The sequence below is a fragment of the Ranitomeya variabilis genome, unplaced genomic scaffold, assembly GCF_051348905.1.
Source record: "Ranitomeya variabilis isolate aRanVar5 unplaced genomic scaffold, aRanVar5.hap1 Scaffold_69, whole genome shotgun sequence".
NCBI lineage: Eukaryota > Metazoa > Chordata > Amphibia > Anura > Dendrobatidae > Ranitomeya > Ranitomeya variabilis.
This window is the reverse complement of record NW_027508196.1, coordinates 265070-281217: the sequence shown is the minus strand read 5'-3', so window position 1 is coordinate 281217 and position 16148 is coordinate 265070. Positions and strand designations below refer to the sequence as shown.

The window sequence follows — 16148 nt, the reverse complement described above, 5'->3', positions numbered from 1 at the left end:
AAGGCCTACAACCGACACCCACTGTGGAGACGTAGCAAAAGATTGCCGCAGGGAAGACATTTCCAGAAACTCTGGATGCTCTGTCGATGACAGTTCTGCGGTGTGCATGTGTTCAAGCTGTGCGCAACGCGTTTTGAATCTGCATAACCACACCCTCCATCCCCGTGAAGGTTCCGTGTGACAAAGCAAGCTCCATTTCCAGCTCCCTGTTCCAAAAATCCATTTAATATATGGTCCCCAAATAGGGGACGTATCAGATATTAAACTAATAAGAACAGACACTACGCTTGATCTTGAGCCATTTGGCCGAGAAGAGATGATCAGAAATGGTTTGCCACTTGGGCCGCACCAAGGCCTACAACCGACACCCACTGTGGAGACGTAGCAAAAGATTGCCGCAGGGAAGACATTTCCAGAAACTCTGGATGCTCTGTCGATGACAGTTCTGCGGTGTGCATGTGTTCAAGCTCTGCGCAACGCGTTTTGAATCTGCATAACCACACCCTCCATCCCCGTGAAGGTTCCGTGCGACAAAGCAAGCTCCATTTCCAGCTCCCTGTTCCAAAAATCCATTTAATATATGGTCCCCAAATAGGGGACGTATCAGATATTAAACTAATAAGGACAGACACTACACTTGATCTTGAGCCATTTGGCCGAGAAGAGTTGATCAGAAATGGTTTGCCACTTGGGCCGCACCAAGGCCTACAACCGACACCCACTGTGGAGACGTAGCAAAAGATTGCCGCAGGGAAGACATTTCCAGAAACTCTGGATGCTCTGTCGATGACAGTTCTGCGGTGTGCATGTGTTCAAGCTGTGCGCAACGCGTTTTGAATCTGCATAACCACACCCTCAATCCCCGTGAAGGTTCCGTGTGACAAAGCAAGCTCCATTTCCAGCTCCCTGTTCCAAAAATCCATTTAATATATGGTCCCCAAATAGGGGACGTATCAGATATTAAACTAATAAGAACAGACACTACGCTTGATCTTGAGCCATTTGGCCAAGAAGAGATGATCAGAAATGGTTTGCCACTTGGGCCGCACCAAGGCCTACAACCGACACCCACTGTGGAGACGTAGCAAAAGATTGCCGCAGGGAAGACATTTCCAGAAACTCTGGATGATCTGTCGATGACAGTTCTGCGGTGTGCATGTGTTCAAGCTGTGTGAAACGCGTTTTGAATCTGCATAACCACACCCTCCACCCCCGTGATGGTTCCGTGCGACAAAGCAAGCTCCATTTCCAGCTCCCTGTTCCAAAAATCCATTTAATATATGGTCCCCAAATAGGGGACGTATCAGATATTAAACTAATAAGAACAGACACTACGCTTGATCTTGAGCCATTTGGCCGAGAAGAGATGATCAGAAATGATTTGCCACTTGGGCCGCACCAAGGCCTACAACCGACACCCACTGTGGAGACGTAGCAAAAGATTGCCGCAGGGAAGACATTTCCAGAAACTCTGGATGCTCTGTCGATGACAGTTCTGCGGTGTGCATGTGTTCAAGCTGTGCGCAACGCGTTTTGAATCTGCATAACCACACCCTCCATCCCCGTGAAGGTTCCGTGTGACAAAGCAAGCTCCATTTCCAGCTCCCTGTTCCAAAAATCCATTTAATATATGGTCCCCAAATAGGGGACGTATCAGATATTAAACTAATAAGAACAGACACTACGCTTGATCTTGAGCCATTTGGCCGAGAAGAGATGATCAGAAATGGTTTGCCACTTGGGCCGCACCAAGGCCTACAACCGACATCCACTGTGAGACGTAGCAAAAGATTGCCGCAGGGAAGACATTTCCAGAAACTCTGGATGCTCTATCGATGACAGTTCTGCGGTGTGCATGTGTTCAAGCTGTGCGAAACGCGTTTTGAATCTGCATAACCACACCCTCCACCCCCGTGATGGTTCCGTGCGACAAAGCAAGCTCCATTTCCAGCTCCCTGTTCCAAAAATCCATTTAATATATGGTCCCCAAATAGGGGACGTATCAGATATTAAACTAATAAGAACAGACACTACGCTTGATCTTGAGCCATTTGGCCGAGAAGAGATGATCAGAAATGATTTGCCACTTGGGCCGCACCAAGGCCTACAACCGACACCCACTGTGGAGACGTAGCAAAAGATTGCCGCAGGGAAGACATTTCCAGAAACTCTGGATGCTCTGTCGATGACAGTTCTGCGGTGTGCATGTGTTCAAGCTGTGCGCAACGCGTTTTGAATCTGCATAACCACACCCTCCATCCCCGTGAAGGTTCCGTGTGACAAAGCAAGCTCCATTTCCAGCTCCCTGTTCCAAAAATCCATTTAATATATGGTCCCCAAATAGGGGACGTATCAGATATTAAATTAATAAGAACAGGCACTACGCTTGATCTTGAGCCATTTGGCCGAGAAGAGATGATCAGAAATGGTTTGCCACTTGGGCCGCACCAAGGCCTACAACCGACACCCACTGTGGAGACGTAGCAAAAGATTGCCGCAGGGAAGACATTTCCAGAAACTCTGGATGCTCTGTCGACGACAGTTCTGCGGTGTGCATGTGTTCAAGCTGTGCGCAACGCGTTTTGAATCTGCATAACCACACCCTCCATCCCCGTGAAGGTTCCGTGTGACAGATCAAGCTCCATTTCCAGCTCCCTGTTCCAAAAATCCATTTAATATATGGTCCCCAAATAGGGGACGTATCAGATATTAAACTAATAAGAACAGACACTACGCTTGATCTTGAGCCATTTGGCCGAGAAGAGATGATCAGAAATGGTTTGCCACTTGGGCCGCACCAAGGCCTACAACCGACATCCACTGTGGAGATGTAGCAAAAGATCGCCGCAGGGAAGACATTTCCAGAAACTCTGGATGCTCTATCGATGACAGTTCTGCGGTGTGCATGTGTTCAAGCTGTGCGCAACGCGTTTTGAATCTGCATAACCACACCCTCCATCCCTGTGAAGGTTAAGTGTGACAAAGCAAGCTCCATTTCCAGCTCCCTGTTCCAAAAATCCATTTAATATATGGTCCCCAAATAGGGGACCAATCAGATATTAAACTAATAAGAACAGACACTACGCTTGATCTTGAGCCATTTGGCCGAGAAGAGATGATCAGAAATGGTTTGCCACGGGCCGCACCAAGGCCTACAACCGACACCCACTGTGGAGACGTAGCAAAAGATTGCCGCAGGGAAGACATTTCCAGAAACTCTGGATGCTCTGTCGATGACAGTTCTGCGGTGTGCATGTGTTCAAGCTGTGCGCAACGCGTTTTGAATCTGCATAACCACACCCTCCATCCCCATGAAGGTTCCGTGTGACAAAGCAAGCTCCATTTCCAGCTCCCTGTTCCAAAAATCCATTTAATATATGGTCCCCAAATAGGGGACGTATCAGATATTAAACTAATAAGAACAGGCACTACGCTTGATCTTGAGCCATTTGGCCGAGAAGAGATGATCAGAAATGGTTTGCCACTTGGGCCGCACCAAGACCTACAACCGACACCCACTGTGGAGATGTAGCAAAAGATTGCCGCAGGGAAGACATTTCCAGAAACTCTGGATGCTCTATCGATGACAGTTCTGCGGTGTGCATGTGTTCAAGCTGTGCGCAACGCGTTTTGAATCTGCATAACCACACCCTCCATCCCCATGAAGGTTCCGTGTGACAAAGCAAGCTCCATTTCCAGCTCCCTGTTCCAAAAATCCATTTAATATATGGTCCCCAAATAGGGGATGTATCAGATATTAAACTAATAAGAACAGGCACTACGCTTGATCTTGAGCCATTAGGCCGAGAAGAGATGATCAGAAATGGTTTGCCACTTGGGCCGCACCAAGACCTACAACCGACACCCACTGTGGAGATGTAGCAAAAGATTGCCGCAGGGAAGACATTTCCAGAAACTCTGGATGCTCTATCGATGACAGTTCTGCGGTGTGCATGTGTTCAAGCTGTGCGCAACGCGTTTTGAATCTGCATAACCACACCCTCCATCCCCATGAAGGTTCCGTGTGACAAAGCAAGCTCCATTTCCAGCTCCCTGTTCCAAAAATCCATTTAATATATGGTCCCCAAATAGGGGACGTATCAGATATTAAATTAATAAGAACAGGCACTACGCTTGATCTTGAGCCATTTGGCCGAGAAGAGATGATCAGAAATGGTTTGCCACTTGGGCCGCACCAAGGCCTACAACCGACACCCACTGTGGAGACGTAGCAAAAGATTGCCGCAGGGAATACATTTCCAGAAACTCTGGATGCTCTGTCGACGACAGTTCTGCGGTGTGCATGTGTTCAAGCTGTGCGCAACGCGTTTTGAATCTGCATAACCACACCCTCCATCCCCGTGAAGGTTCCGTGTGACAGATCAAGCTCCATTTCCAGCTCCCTGTTCCAAAAATCCATTTAATATATGGTCCCCAAATAGGGGACGTATCAGATATTAAACTAATAAGAACAGACACTACGCTTGATCTTGAGCCATTTGGCCGAGAAGAGATGATCAGAAATGGTTTGCCACTTGGGCCGCACCAAGGCCTACAACCGACATCCACTGTGGAGATGTAGCAAAAGATCGCCGCAGGGAAGACATTTCCAGAAACTCTGGATGCTCTGTCGACGACAGTTCTGCGGTGTGCATGTGTTCAAGCTGTGCGCAACGCATTTTGAATCTGCCTAACCACACCCTCCATCCCCGTGAAGGTTCCGTGTGACAAAGCAAGCTCCATTTCCAGCTCCCTGTTCCAAAAATCCATTTAATATATGGTCCCCAAATAGGGGACGTATCAGATATTAAACTAATAAGAACAGACACTACGCTTGATCTTGAGCCATTTGGCCGAGAAGAGATGATCAGAAATGGTTTGCCACTTGGGCCGCACCAAGGCCTACAACCGACACCCACTGTGGAGACGTAGCAAAAGATTGCCGCAGGGAAGACATTTCCAGAAACTCTGGATGATCTGTCGATGACAGTTCTGCGGTGTGCATGTGTTCAAGCTGTGCGAAACGCATTTTGAATCTGCATAACCACACCCTCCACCCCCGTGAAGGTTCCGTGCGACAAAGCAAGCTCCATTTCCAGCTCCCTGTTCCAAAAATCCATTTAATATATGGTCCCCAAATAGGGGACGTATCAGATATTAAACTAATAAGAACAGACACTACGCTTGATCTTGAGCCATTTGGCCGAGAAGAGATGATCAGAAATGGTTTGCCACTTGGGCCGCACCAAGGCCTACAACCGACACCCACTGTGGAGACGTAGCAAAAGATTGCCGCAGGGAAGACATTTCCAGAAACTCTGGATGCTCTGTCGATGACAGTTCTGCGGTGTGCATGTGTTCAAGCTGTGCGCAACGCGTTTTGAATCTGCATAACCACACCCTCCATCCCCGTGAAGGTTCCGTGTGACAAAGCAAGCTCCATTTCCAGCTCCCTGTTCCAAAAATCCATTTAATATATGGTCCCCAAATAGGGGACGTATCAGATATTAAACTAATAAGAACAGACACTACGCTTGATCTTGATCCATTTGGCCGAGAAGAGATGATCAGAAATGGTTTGCCACTTGGGCCGCACCAAGGCCTACAACCGACACCCACTGTTAAGACGTAGCAAAAGATTGCCGCAGGGAAGACATTTCCAGAAACTCTGGATGCTCTGTTGATGACAGTTCTGCGGTGTGCATGTGTTCAAGCTGTGCGCAACGCGTTTTGAATCTGCATAACCACACCCTCCATCCCCGTGAAGGTTCCGTGTGACAAAGCAAGCTCCATTTCCAGCTCCCTGTTCCAAAAATCCATTTAATATATGGTCCCCAAATAGGGGACGTAACAGATATTAAACTAATAAGAACAGACACTACGCTTGATCTTGAGCCATTTGGCCGAGAAGAGATGATCAGAAATGGTTTGACACTTGGGCCGCACCAAGGCCTACAACCGACACCCACTGTGGAGACGTAGCAAAAGATTGCCGCAGGGAAGACATTTCCAGAAACTCTGGATGCTCTGTCGATGACAGTTCTGCGGTGTGCATGTGTTCAAGCTGTGCGCAACGCGTTTTGAATCTGCATAACCACACCCTCCATCCCCGTGAAGGTTCCGTGTGACAAAGCAAGCTCCATTTCCAGCTCCCTGTTCCAAAAATCCATTTAATATATGGTCCCCAAATAGGGGACGTATCAGATATTAAACTAATAAGAACAGACACTACGCTTGATCTTGAGCCATTTGGCCGAGAAGAGATGATCAGAAATGGTTTGCCACTTGGGCCGCACCAAGGCCTACAACCGACACCCACTGTGGAGACGTAGCAAAAGATTGCCGCAGGGAAGACATTTCCAGAAACTCTGGATGCTCTGTCGATGACAGTTCTGCGGTGTGCATGTGTTCAAGCTCTGCGCAACGCGTTTTGAATCTGCATAACCACACCCTCCATCCCCGTGAAGGTTCCGTGCGACAAAGCAAGCTCCATTTCCAGCTCCCTGTTCCAAAAATCCATTTAATATATGGTCCCCAAATAGGGGACGTATCAGATATTAAACTAATAAGGACAGACACTACACTTGATCTTGAGCCATTTGGCCGAGAAGAGTTGATCAGAAATGGTTTGCCACTTGGGCCGCACCAAGGCCTACAACCGACACCCACTGTGGAGACGTAGCAAAAGATTGCCGCAGGGAAGACATTTCCAGAAACTCTGGATGCTCTGTCGATGACAGTTCTGCGGTGTGCATGTGTTCAAGCTGTGCGCAACGCGTTTTGAATCTGCATAACCACACCCTCCATCCCCATGAAGGTTCCGTGTGACAAAGCAAGCTCCATTTCCAGCTCCCTGTTCCAAAAATCCATTTAATATATGGTCCCCAAATAGGGGACGTATCAGATATTAAACTAATAAGAACAGACACTACGCTTGATCTTGAGCCATTTGGCCGAGAAGAGATGATCAGAAATGGTTTGCCACTTGGGCCGCACCAAGGCCTACAACCGACACCCACTGTGGAGACGTAGCAAAAGATTGCCGCAGGGAAGACATTTCCAGAAACTCTGGATGCTCTGTCGATGACAGTTCTGCGGTGTGCATGTGTTCAAGCTGTGCGCAACGCGTTTTGAATCTGCATAACCACACCCTCCATCCCCGTGAAGGTTCCGTGTGACAAAGCAAGCTCCATTTCCAGCTCCCTGTTCCAAAAATCCATTTAATATATGGTCCCCAAATAGGGGACGTATCAGATATTAAACTAATAAGAACAGACACTACGCTTGATCTTGAGCCATTTGGCCGAGAAGAGATGATCAGAAATGGTTTGCCACTTGGGCCGCACCAAGGCCTACAACCGACATCCACTGTGAGACGTAGCAAAAGATTGCCGCAGGGAAGACATTTCCAGAAACTCTGGATGCTCTATCGATGACAGTTCTGCGGTGTGCATGTGTTCAAGCTGTGCGCAACGCGTTTTGAATCTGCATAACCACACCCTCCATCCCCGTGAAGGTTCCGTGCGACAAAGCAAGCTCCATTTCCAGCTCCCTGTTCCAAAAATCCATTTAATATATGGTCCCCAAATAGGGGACGTATCAGATATTAAACTAATAAGAACAGACACTACACTTGATCTTGAGCCATTTGGCCGAGAAGAGATGATCAGAAATGGTTTGCCACTTGGGCCGCACCAAGGCCTACAACCGACACCCACTGTGGAGACGTAGCAAAAGATTGCCGCAGGGAAGACATTTCCAAAAACTCTGGATGATCTGTCGATGACAGTTCTGCGGTGTGCATGTGTTCAAGCTGTGCGAAACGCGTTTTGAATCTGCATAACCACACCCTCCACCCCCGTGATGGTTCCGTGCGACAAAGCAAGCTCCATTTCCAGCTCCCTGTTCCAAAAATCCATTTAATATATGGTCCCCAAATAGGGGACGTATCAGATATTAAACTAATAAGAACAGACACTACGCTTGATCTTGAGCCATTTGGCCGAGAAGAGATGATCAGAAATGATTTGCCACTTGGGCCGCACCAAGGTCTACAACCGACACCCACTGTGGAGACGTAGCAAAAGATTGCCGCAGGGAAGACATTTCCAGAAACTCTGGATGCTCTGTCGATGACAGTTCTGCGGTGTGCATGTGTTCAAGCTGTGCGCAACGCGTTTTGAATCTGCATAACCACACCCTCCATCCCCGTGAAGGTTCCGTGTGACAAAGCAAGCTCCATTTCCAGCTCCCTGTTCCAAAAATCCATTTAATATATGGTCCCCAAATAGGGGACGTATCAGATATTAAACTAATAAGAACAGACACTACGCTTGATCTTGAGCCATTTGGCCGAGAAGAGATGATCAGAAATGGTTTGCCACTTGGGCCGCACCAAGGCCTACAACCGACACCCACTGTGGAGACGTAGCAAAAGATTGCCGCAGGGAAGACATTTCCAGAAACTCTGGATGCTCTGTCGATGACAGTTCTGCGGTGTGCATGTGTTCAAGCTGTGCGCAACGCGTTTTGAATCTGCATAACCACACCCTCCATCCCCGTGAAGGTTCCGTGTGACAAAGCAAGCTCCATTTCCAGCTCCCTGTTCCAAAAATCCATGTAATATATGGTCCCCAAATACGGGACGTATCAGATATTAAACTAATAACAGACACTACGCTTGATCTTGATCCATTTGGCCGAGAAGAGATGATCAGAAATGGTTTGCCACTTGGGCCGCACCAAGGCCTACAACCGACACCCACTGTTAAGACGTAGCAAAAGATTGCCGCAGGGAAGACATTTCCAGAAACTCTGGATGCTCTGTCGATGACAGTTCTGCGGTGTGCATGTGTTCAAGCTGTGCGCAACGCGTTTTGAATCTGCATAACCACACCCTCCATCCCCGTGAAGGTTCCGTGTGACAAAGCAAGCTCCATTTCCAGCTCCCTGTTCCAAAAATCCATTTAATATATGGTCCCCAAATAGGGGACGTAACAGATATTAAACTAATAAGAACAGACACTACGCTTGATCTTGAGCCATTTGGCCGAGAAGAGATGATCAGAAATGGTTTGACACTTGGGCCGCACCAAGGCCTACAACCGACAACCACTGTGGAGACGTAGCAAAAGATTGCCGCAGGGAAGACATTTCCAGAAACTCTGGATGCTCTGTCGATGACAGTTCTGCGGTGTGCATGTGTTCAAGCTGTGCGCAACGCGTTTTGAATCTGCATAACCACACCCTCCATCCCCGTGAAGGTTCCGTGTGACAAAGCAAGCTCCATTTCCAGCTCCCTGTTCCAAAAATCCATTTAATATATGGTCCCCAAATAGGGGACGTATCAGATATTAAACTAATAAGAACAGACACTACGCTTGATCTTGAGCCATTTGGCCGAGAAGAGATGATCAGAAATGGTTTGCCACTTGGGCCGCACCAAGGCCTACAACCGACACCCACTGTGGAGACGTAGCAAAAGATTGCCGCAGGGAAGACATTTCCAGAAACTCTGGATGCTCTGTCGATGACAGTTCTGCGGTGTGCATGTGTTCAAGCTCTGCGCAACGCGTTTTGAATCTGCATAACCACACCCTCCATCCCCGTGAAGGTTCCGTGCGACAAAGCAAGCTCCATTTCCAGCTCCCTGTTCCAAAAATCCATTTAATATATGGTCCCCAAATAGGGGACGTATCAGATATTAAACTAATAAGGACAGACACTACACTTGATCTTGAGCCATTTGGCCGAGAAGAGTTGATCAGAAATGGTTTGCCACTTGGGCCGCACCAAGGCCTACAACCGACACCCACTGTGGAGACGTAGCAAAAGATTGCCGCAGGGAAGACATTTCCAGAAACTCTGGATGATCTGTCGATGACAGTTCTGCGGTGTGCATGTGTTCAAGCTGTGCGCAACGCGTTTTGAATCTGCATAACCACACCCTCCACCCCCGTGATGGTTCCGTGCGACAAAGCAAGCTCCATTTCCAGCTCCCTGTTCCAAAAATCCATTTAATATATGGTCCCCAAATAGGGGACGTATCAGATATTAAACTAATAAGAACAGACACTACGCTTGATCTTGAGCCATTTGGCCGAGAAGAGATGATCAGAAATGATTTGCCACTTGGGCCGCACCAAGGCCTACAACCGACACCCACTGTGGAGACGTAGCAAAAGATTGCCGCAGGGAAGACATTTCCAGAAACTCTGGATGCTCTGTCGATGACAGTTCTGCGGTGTGCATGTGTTCAAGCTGTGCGCAACGCGTTTTGAATCTGCATAACCACACCCTCCACCCCCGTGAAGGTTCCGTGTGACAAAGCAAGCTCCATTTCCAGCTCCCTGTTCCAAAAATCCATTTAATATATGGTCCCCAAATAGGGGACGTATCAGATATTAAACTAATAAGAACAGACACTACGCTTGATCTTGAGCCATTTGGCCGAGAAGAGATGATCAGAAATGGTTTGCCACTTGGGCCGCACCAAGGCCTACAACCGACACCCACTGTGGAGACGTAGCAAAAGATTGCCGCAGGGAAGACATTTCCAGAAACTCTGGATGCTCTGTCGATGACAGTTCTGCGGTGTGCATGTGTTCAAGCTGTGCGCAACGCGTTTTGAATCTGCATAACCACACCCTCCATCCCCGTGAAGGTTCCGTGTGACAAAGCAAGCTCCATTTCCAGCTCCCTGTTCCAAAAATCCATTTAATATATGGTCCCCAAATAGGGGACGTATCAGATATTAAACTAATAAGAACAGACACTACGCTTGATCTTGAGCCATTTGGCCGAGAAGAGATGATCAGAAATGGTTTGCCACTTGGGCCGCACCAAGGCCTACAACCGACATCCACTGTGGAGACGTAGCAAAAGATTGCCGCAGGGAAGACATTTCCAGAAACTCTGGATGCTCTATCGATGACAGTTCTGCGGTGTGCATGTGTTCAAGCTGTGCGCAACGCGTTTTGAATCTGCATAACCACACCCTCCATCCCCGTGAAGGTTCCGTGCGACAAAGCAAGCTCCATTTCCAGCTCCCTGTTCCAAAAATCCATTTAATATATGGTCCCCAAATAGGGGACGTATCAGATATTAAACTAATAAGAACAGACACTACACTTGATCTTGAGCCATTTGGCCGAGAAGAGATGATCAGAAATGGTTTGCCACTTGGGCCGCACCAAGGCCTACAACCGACACCCACTGTGGAGACGTAGCAAAAGATTGCCGCAGGGAAGACATTTCCAAAAACTCTGGATGATCTGTCGATGACAGTTCTGCGGTGTGCATGTGTTCAAGCTGTGCGAAACGCGTTTTGAATCTGCATAACCACACCCTCCACCCCCGTGATGGTTCCGTGCGACAAAGCAAGCTCCATTTCCAGCTCCCTGTTCCAAAAATCCATTTAATATATGGTCCCCAAATAGGGGACGTATCAGATATTAAACTAATAAGAACAGACACTACGCTTGATCTTGAGCCATTTGGCCGAGAAGAGATGATCAGAAATGATTTGCCACTTGGGCCGCACCAAGGTCTACAACCGACACCCACTGTGGAGACGTAGCAAAAGATTGCCGCAGGGAAGACATTTCCAGAAACTCTGGATGCTCTGTCGATGACAGTTCTGCGGTGTGCATGTGTTCAAGCTGTGCGCAACGCGTTTTGAATCTGCATAACCACACCCTCCATCCCCGTGAAGGTTCCGTGTGACAAAGCAAGCTCCATTTCCAGCTCCCTGTTCCAAAAATCCATTTAATATATGGTCCCCAAATAGGGGACGTATCAGATATTAAACTAATAAGAACAGACACTACGCTTGATCTTGAGCCATTTGGCCGAGAAGAGATGATCAGAAATGGTTTGCCACTTGGGCCGCACCAAGGCCTACAACCGACATCCACTGTGGAGACGTAGCAAAAGATTGCCGCAGGGAAGACATTTCCAGAAACTCTGGATGCTCTATCGATGACAGTTCTGCGGTGTGCATGTGTTCAAGCTGTGCGCAACGCGTTTTGAATCTGCATAACCACACCCTCCATCCCCGTGAAGGTTCCGTGCGACAAAGCAAGCTCCATTTCCAGCTCCCTGTTCCAAAAATCCATTTAATATATGGTCCCCAAATAGGGGACGTATCAGATATTAAACTAATAAGAACAGACACTACACTTGATCTTGAGCCATTTGGCCGAGAAGAGATGATCAGAAATGGTTTGCCACTTGGGCCGCACCAAGGCCTACAACCGACACCCACTGTGGAGACGTAGCAAAAGATTGCCGCAGGGAAGACATTTCCAAAAACTCTGGATGATCTGTCGATGACAGTTCTGCGGTGTGCATGTGTTCAAGCTGTGCGAAACGCGTTTTGAATCTGCATAACCACACCCTCCACCCCCGTGATGGTTCCGTGCGACAAAGCAAGCTCCATTTCCAGCTCCCTGTTCCAAAAATCCATTTAATATATGGTCCCCAAATAGGGGACGTATCAGATATTAAACTAATAAGAACAGACACTACGCTTGATCTTGAGCCATTTGGCCGAGAAGAGATGATCAGAAATGATTTGCCACTTGGGCCGCACCAAGGTCTACAACCGACACCCACTGTGGAGACGTAGCAAAAGATTGCCGCAGGGAAGACATTTCCAGAAACTCTGGATGCTCTGTCGATGACAGTTCTGCGGTGTGCATGTGTTCAAGCTGTGCGCAACGCGTTTTGAATCTGCATAACCACACCCTCCATCCCCGTGAAGGTTCCGTGTGACAAAGCAAGCTCCATTTCCAGCTCCCTGTTCCAAAAATCCATTTAATATATGGTCCCCAAATAGGGGACGTATCAGATATTAAACTAATAAGAACAGACACTACGCTTGATCTTGAGCCATTTGGCCGAGAAGAGATGATCAGAAATGGTTTGCCACTTGGGCCGCACCAAGGCCTACAACCGACACCCACTGTGGAGACGTAGCAAAAGATTGCCGCAGGGAAGACATTTCCAGAAACTCTGGATGCTCTGTCGATGACAGTTCTGCGGTGTGCATGTGTTCAAGCTGTGCGCAACGCGTTTTGAATCTGCATAACCACACCCTCCATCCCCGTGAAGGTTCCGTGTGACAAAGCAAGCTCCATTTCCAGCTCCCTGTTCCAAAAATCCATGTAATATATGGTCCCCAAATACGGGACGTATCAGATATTAAACTAATAACAGACACTACGCTTGATCTTGATCCATTTGGCCGAGAAGAGATGATCAGAAATGGTTTGCCACTTGGGCCGCACCAAGGCCTACAACCGACACCCACTGTTAAGACGTAGCAAAAGATTGCCGCAGGGAAGACATTTCCAGAAACTCTGGATGCTCTGTCGATGACAGTTCTGCGGTGTGCATGTGTTCAAGCTGTGCGCAACGCGTTTTGAATCTGCATAACCACACCCTCCATCCCCGTGAAGGTTCCGTGTGACAAAGCAAGCTCCATTTCCAGCTCCCTGTTCCAAAAATCCATTTAATATATGGTCCCCAAATAGGGGACGTAACAGATATTAAACTAATAAGAACAGACACTACGCTTGATCTTGAGCCATTTGGCCGAGAAGAGATGATCAGAAATGGTTTGCCACTTGGGCCGCACCAAGGCCTACAACCGACACCCACTGTGGAGACGTAGCAAAAGATTGCCGCAGGGAAGACATTTCCAGAAACTCTGGATGCTCTGTCGACGACAGTTCTGCGGTGTGCATGTGTTCAAGCTGTGCGCAACGCGTTTTGAATCTGCATAACCACACCCTCCATCCCCGTGAAGGTTCCGTGTGACAAAGCAAGCTCCATTTCCAGCTCCCTGTTCCAAAAATCCAATTAATATATGGTCCCCAAATAGGGGACGTATCAGATATTAAACTAATAAGAACAGACACTACGCTTGATCTTGAGCCATTTGGCCGAGAAGAGATGATCAGAAATGGTTTGCCACTTGGGCCGCACCAAGGCCTACAACCGACACCCACTGTGGAGACGTAGCAAAAGATTGCCGCAGGGAAGACATTTCCAGAAACTCTGGATGCTCTGTCGACGACAGTTCTGCGGTGTGCATGTGTTCAAGCTGTGCGCAACGCGTTTTGAATCTGCATAACCACACCCTCCATCCCCGTGAAGGTTCCGTGTGACAAAGCAAGCTCCATTTCCAGCTCCCTGTTCCAAAAATCCATTTAATATATGGTCCCCAAATAGGGGACGTATCAGATATTAAACTAATAAGAACAGACACTACGCTTGATCTTGAGCCATTTGGCCGAGAAGAGATGATCAGAAATGGTTTGCCACTTGGGCCGCACCAAGGCCTACAACCGACACCAACTGTGGAGACGTAGCAAAAGATTGCCGCAGGGAAGACATTTCCAGAAACTCTGGATGCTCTGTCGATGACAGTTCTGCGGTGTGCATGTGTTCAAGCTGTGCGCAACGCGTTTTGAATCTGCATAACCACACCCTCCATCCCCGTGAAGGTTCCGTGTGACAAAGCAAGCTCCATTTCCAGCTCCCTGTTCCAAAAATCCATTTAATATATGGTCCCCAAATAGGGGACGTATCAGATATTAAACTAATAAGAACAGACACTACGCTTGATCTTGAGCCATTTGGCCGAGAAGAGATGATCAGAAATGGTTTGCCACTTGGGCCGCACCAAGGCCTACAACCGACATCCACTGTGAGACGTAGCAAAAGATTGCCGCAGGGAAGACATTTCCAGAAACTATGGATGCTCTATCGATGACAGTTCTGCGGTGTGCATGTGTTCAAGCTGTGCGCAACGCGTTTTGAATCTGCATAACCACACCCTCCATCCCCGTGAAGGTTCCGTGTGACAAAGCAAGCTCCATTTCCAGCTCCCTGTTCCAAAAATCCATTTAATATATGGTCCCCAAATAGGGGACGTATCAGATATTAAACTAATAAGAACAGACACTACGCTTGATCTTGAGCCATTTGGCCGAGAAGAGATGATCAGAAATGGTTTGCCACTTGGGCCGCACCAAGGCCTACAACCGACATCCACTGTGAGACGTAGCAAAAGATTGCCGCAGGGAAGACATTTCCAGAAACTATGGATGCTCTATCGATGACAGTTCTGCGGTGTGCATGTGTTCAAGCTGTGCGCAACGCGTTTTGAATCTGCATAACCACACCCTCCATCCCCGTGAAGGTTCCGTGCGACAAAGCAAGCTCCATTTCCAGCTCCCTGTTCCAAAAATCCATTTAATATATGGTCCCCAAATAGGGGACGTATCAGATATTAAACTAATAAGAACAGACACTACACTTGATCTTGAGCCATTTGGCCGAGAAGAGTTGATCAGAAATGGTTTGCCACTTGGGCCGCACCAAGGCCTACAACCGACACCCACTGTGGAGACGTAGCAAAAGATTGCCGCAGGGAAGACATTTCCAGAAACTCTGGATGCTCTGTTGATGACAGTTCTGCGGTGTGCATGTGTTCAAGCTGTGCGCAACGCGTTTTGAATCTGCATAACCACACCCTCCATCCCCGTGAAGGTTCCGTGTGACAAAGCAAGCTCCATTTCCAGCTCCCTGTTCCAAAAATCCATTTAATATATGGTCCCCAAATAGGGGACGTATCAGATATTAAACTAATAAGAACAGACACTACGCTTGATCTTGAGCCATTTGGCCGAGAAGAGATGATCAGAAATGGTTTGCCACTTGGGCCGCACCAAGGCCTACAACCGACACCCACTGTGGAGACGTAGCAAAAGATTGCCGCAGGGAAGACATTTCCAGAAACTCTGGATGATCTGTCGATGACAGTTCTGCGGTGTGCATGTGTTCAAGCTGTGCGAAACGCATTTTGAATCTGCATAACCACACCCTCCACCCCCGTGAAGGTTCCGTGCGACAAAGCAAGCTCCATTTCCAGCTCCCTGTTCCAAAAATCCATTTAATATATGGTCCCCAAATAGGGGACGTATCAGATATTAAACTAATAAGAACAGACACTACGCTTGATCTTGAGCCATTTGGCCGAGAAGAGATGATCAGAAATGGTTTGCCACTTGGGCCGCACCAAGGCCTACAACCGACACCCACTGTGGAGACGTAGCAAAAGATTGCCGCAGGGAAGACAT

General features: G+C 48.0%; 46 pseudogenes; all 46 read right to left on the bottom strand.

Moving 5' to 3' along the window:
- Window positions 1-144: 144 nt before the first annotated feature.
- LOC143792404 (U2 spliceosomal RNA) lies at window positions 145-318 on the bottom strand (annotated as a pseudogene).
- Window positions 319-494: 176 nt separating this feature from the next.
- Window positions 495-668, bottom strand: LOC143791415 (U2 spliceosomal RNA; annotated as a pseudogene).
- A 176-nt stretch (window positions 669-844) lies between these two features.
- LOC143792237 (U2 spliceosomal RNA) lies at window positions 845-1018 on the bottom strand (annotated as a pseudogene).
- Window positions 1019-1156: 138 nt separating this feature from the next.
- LOC143792194 (U2 spliceosomal RNA) lies at window positions 1157-1368 on the bottom strand (annotated as a pseudogene).
- Window positions 1369-1544: 176 nt separating this feature from the next.
- On the bottom strand, window positions 1545-1718 carry LOC143792403 (U2 spliceosomal RNA; annotated as a pseudogene).
- A 137-nt stretch (window positions 1719-1855) lies between these two features.
- LOC143791261 (U2 spliceosomal RNA) lies at window positions 1856-2067 on the bottom strand (annotated as a pseudogene).
- Window positions 2068-2243: 176 nt separating this feature from the next.
- LOC143791957 (U2 spliceosomal RNA) lies at window positions 2244-2417 on the bottom strand (annotated as a pseudogene).
- Window positions 2418-2615: 198 nt separating this feature from the next.
- LOC143791683 (U2 spliceosomal RNA) lies at window positions 2616-2767 on the bottom strand (annotated as a pseudogene).
- Window positions 2768-2943: 176 nt separating this feature from the next.
- Window positions 2944-3117, bottom strand: LOC143791541 (U2 spliceosomal RNA; annotated as a pseudogene).
- Window positions 3118-3291: 174 nt separating this feature from the next.
- On the bottom strand, window positions 3292-3465 carry LOC143791472 (U2 spliceosomal RNA; annotated as a pseudogene).
- Window positions 3466-3641: 176 nt separating this feature from the next.
- LOC143791604 (U2 spliceosomal RNA) lies at window positions 3642-3815 on the bottom strand (annotated as a pseudogene).
- A 176-nt stretch (window positions 3816-3991) lies between these two features.
- LOC143791916 (U2 spliceosomal RNA) lies at window positions 3992-4165 on the bottom strand (annotated as a pseudogene).
- A 198-nt stretch (window positions 4166-4363) lies between these two features.
- Window positions 4364-4515, bottom strand: LOC143791682 (U2 spliceosomal RNA; annotated as a pseudogene).
- A 176-nt stretch (window positions 4516-4691) lies between these two features.
- Window positions 4692-4865, bottom strand: LOC143792504 (U2 spliceosomal RNA; annotated as a pseudogene).
- Window positions 4866-5041: 176 nt separating this feature from the next.
- On the bottom strand, window positions 5042-5215 carry LOC143792003 (U2 spliceosomal RNA; annotated as a pseudogene).
- Window positions 5216-5391: 176 nt separating this feature from the next.
- On the bottom strand, window positions 5392-5565 carry LOC143791878 (U2 spliceosomal RNA; annotated as a pseudogene).
- Window positions 5566-5741: 176 nt separating this feature from the next.
- LOC143791778 (U2 spliceosomal RNA) lies at window positions 5742-5915 on the bottom strand (annotated as a pseudogene).
- Window positions 5916-6091: 176 nt separating this feature from the next.
- On the bottom strand, window positions 6092-6265 carry LOC143792402 (U2 spliceosomal RNA; annotated as a pseudogene).
- Window positions 6266-6441: 176 nt separating this feature from the next.
- LOC143791414 (U2 spliceosomal RNA) lies at window positions 6442-6615 on the bottom strand (annotated as a pseudogene).
- Window positions 6616-6791: 176 nt separating this feature from the next.
- Window positions 6792-6965, bottom strand: LOC143792222 (U2 spliceosomal RNA; annotated as a pseudogene).
- A 176-nt stretch (window positions 6966-7141) lies between these two features.
- Window positions 7142-7315, bottom strand: LOC143792401 (U2 spliceosomal RNA; annotated as a pseudogene).
- Window positions 7316-7490: 175 nt separating this feature from the next.
- LOC143792467 (U2 spliceosomal RNA) lies at window positions 7491-7664 on the bottom strand (annotated as a pseudogene).
- Window positions 7665-7802: 138 nt separating this feature from the next.
- On the bottom strand, window positions 7803-8014 carry LOC143791259 (U2 spliceosomal RNA; annotated as a pseudogene).
- Window positions 8015-8190: 176 nt separating this feature from the next.
- Window positions 8191-8364, bottom strand: LOC143792399 (U2 spliceosomal RNA; annotated as a pseudogene).
- A 176-nt stretch (window positions 8365-8540) lies between these two features.
- On the bottom strand, window positions 8541-8711 carry LOC143792089 (U2 spliceosomal RNA; annotated as a pseudogene).
- A 176-nt stretch (window positions 8712-8887) lies between these two features.
- Window positions 8888-9061, bottom strand: LOC143791777 (U2 spliceosomal RNA; annotated as a pseudogene).
- A 176-nt stretch (window positions 9062-9237) lies between these two features.
- Window positions 9238-9411, bottom strand: LOC143792398 (U2 spliceosomal RNA; annotated as a pseudogene).
- Window positions 9412-9587: 176 nt separating this feature from the next.
- LOC143791413 (U2 spliceosomal RNA) lies at window positions 9588-9761 on the bottom strand (annotated as a pseudogene).
- A 175-nt stretch (window positions 9762-9936) lies between these two features.
- Window positions 9937-10111, bottom strand: LOC143791287 (U2 spliceosomal RNA; annotated as a pseudogene).
- Window positions 10112-10287: 176 nt separating this feature from the next.
- LOC143792155 (U2 spliceosomal RNA) lies at window positions 10288-10461 on the bottom strand (annotated as a pseudogene).
- A 176-nt stretch (window positions 10462-10637) lies between these two features.
- Window positions 10638-10811, bottom strand: LOC143792397 (U2 spliceosomal RNA; annotated as a pseudogene).
- A 176-nt stretch (window positions 10812-10987) lies between these two features.
- LOC143792455 (U2 spliceosomal RNA) lies at window positions 10988-11161 on the bottom strand (annotated as a pseudogene).
- A 138-nt stretch (window positions 11162-11299) lies between these two features.
- LOC143791258 (U2 spliceosomal RNA) lies at window positions 11300-11511 on the bottom strand (annotated as a pseudogene).
- A 176-nt stretch (window positions 11512-11687) lies between these two features.
- On the bottom strand, window positions 11688-11861 carry LOC143792395 (U2 spliceosomal RNA; annotated as a pseudogene).
- A 176-nt stretch (window positions 11862-12037) lies between these two features.
- Window positions 12038-12211, bottom strand: LOC143792443 (U2 spliceosomal RNA; annotated as a pseudogene).
- Window positions 12212-12349: 138 nt separating this feature from the next.
- Window positions 12350-12561, bottom strand: LOC143791257 (U2 spliceosomal RNA; annotated as a pseudogene).
- A 176-nt stretch (window positions 12562-12737) lies between these two features.
- Window positions 12738-12911, bottom strand: LOC143792394 (U2 spliceosomal RNA; annotated as a pseudogene).
- Window positions 12912-13087: 176 nt separating this feature from the next.
- LOC143792088 (U2 spliceosomal RNA) lies at window positions 13088-13258 on the bottom strand (annotated as a pseudogene).
- Window positions 13259-13434: 176 nt separating this feature from the next.
- Window positions 13435-13608, bottom strand: LOC143791776 (U2 spliceosomal RNA; annotated as a pseudogene).
- Window positions 13609-13784: 176 nt separating this feature from the next.
- On the bottom strand, window positions 13785-13958 carry LOC143791357 (U2 spliceosomal RNA; annotated as a pseudogene).
- A 176-nt stretch (window positions 13959-14134) lies between these two features.
- Window positions 14135-14308, bottom strand: LOC143792393 (U2 spliceosomal RNA; annotated as a pseudogene).
- Window positions 14309-14484: 176 nt separating this feature from the next.
- Window positions 14485-14658, bottom strand: LOC143792392 (U2 spliceosomal RNA; annotated as a pseudogene).
- Window positions 14659-14833: 175 nt separating this feature from the next.
- Window positions 14834-15007, bottom strand: LOC143792391 (U2 spliceosomal RNA; annotated as a pseudogene).
- Window positions 15008-15182: 175 nt separating this feature from the next.
- On the bottom strand, window positions 15183-15356 carry LOC143791627 (U2 spliceosomal RNA; annotated as a pseudogene).
- A 176-nt stretch (window positions 15357-15532) lies between these two features.
- LOC143792390 (U2 spliceosomal RNA) lies at window positions 15533-15706 on the bottom strand (annotated as a pseudogene).
- A 176-nt stretch (window positions 15707-15882) lies between these two features.
- LOC143791991 (U2 spliceosomal RNA) lies at window positions 15883-16056 on the bottom strand (annotated as a pseudogene).
- Between the last annotated feature and the right edge of the window lie 92 nt (window positions 16057-16148).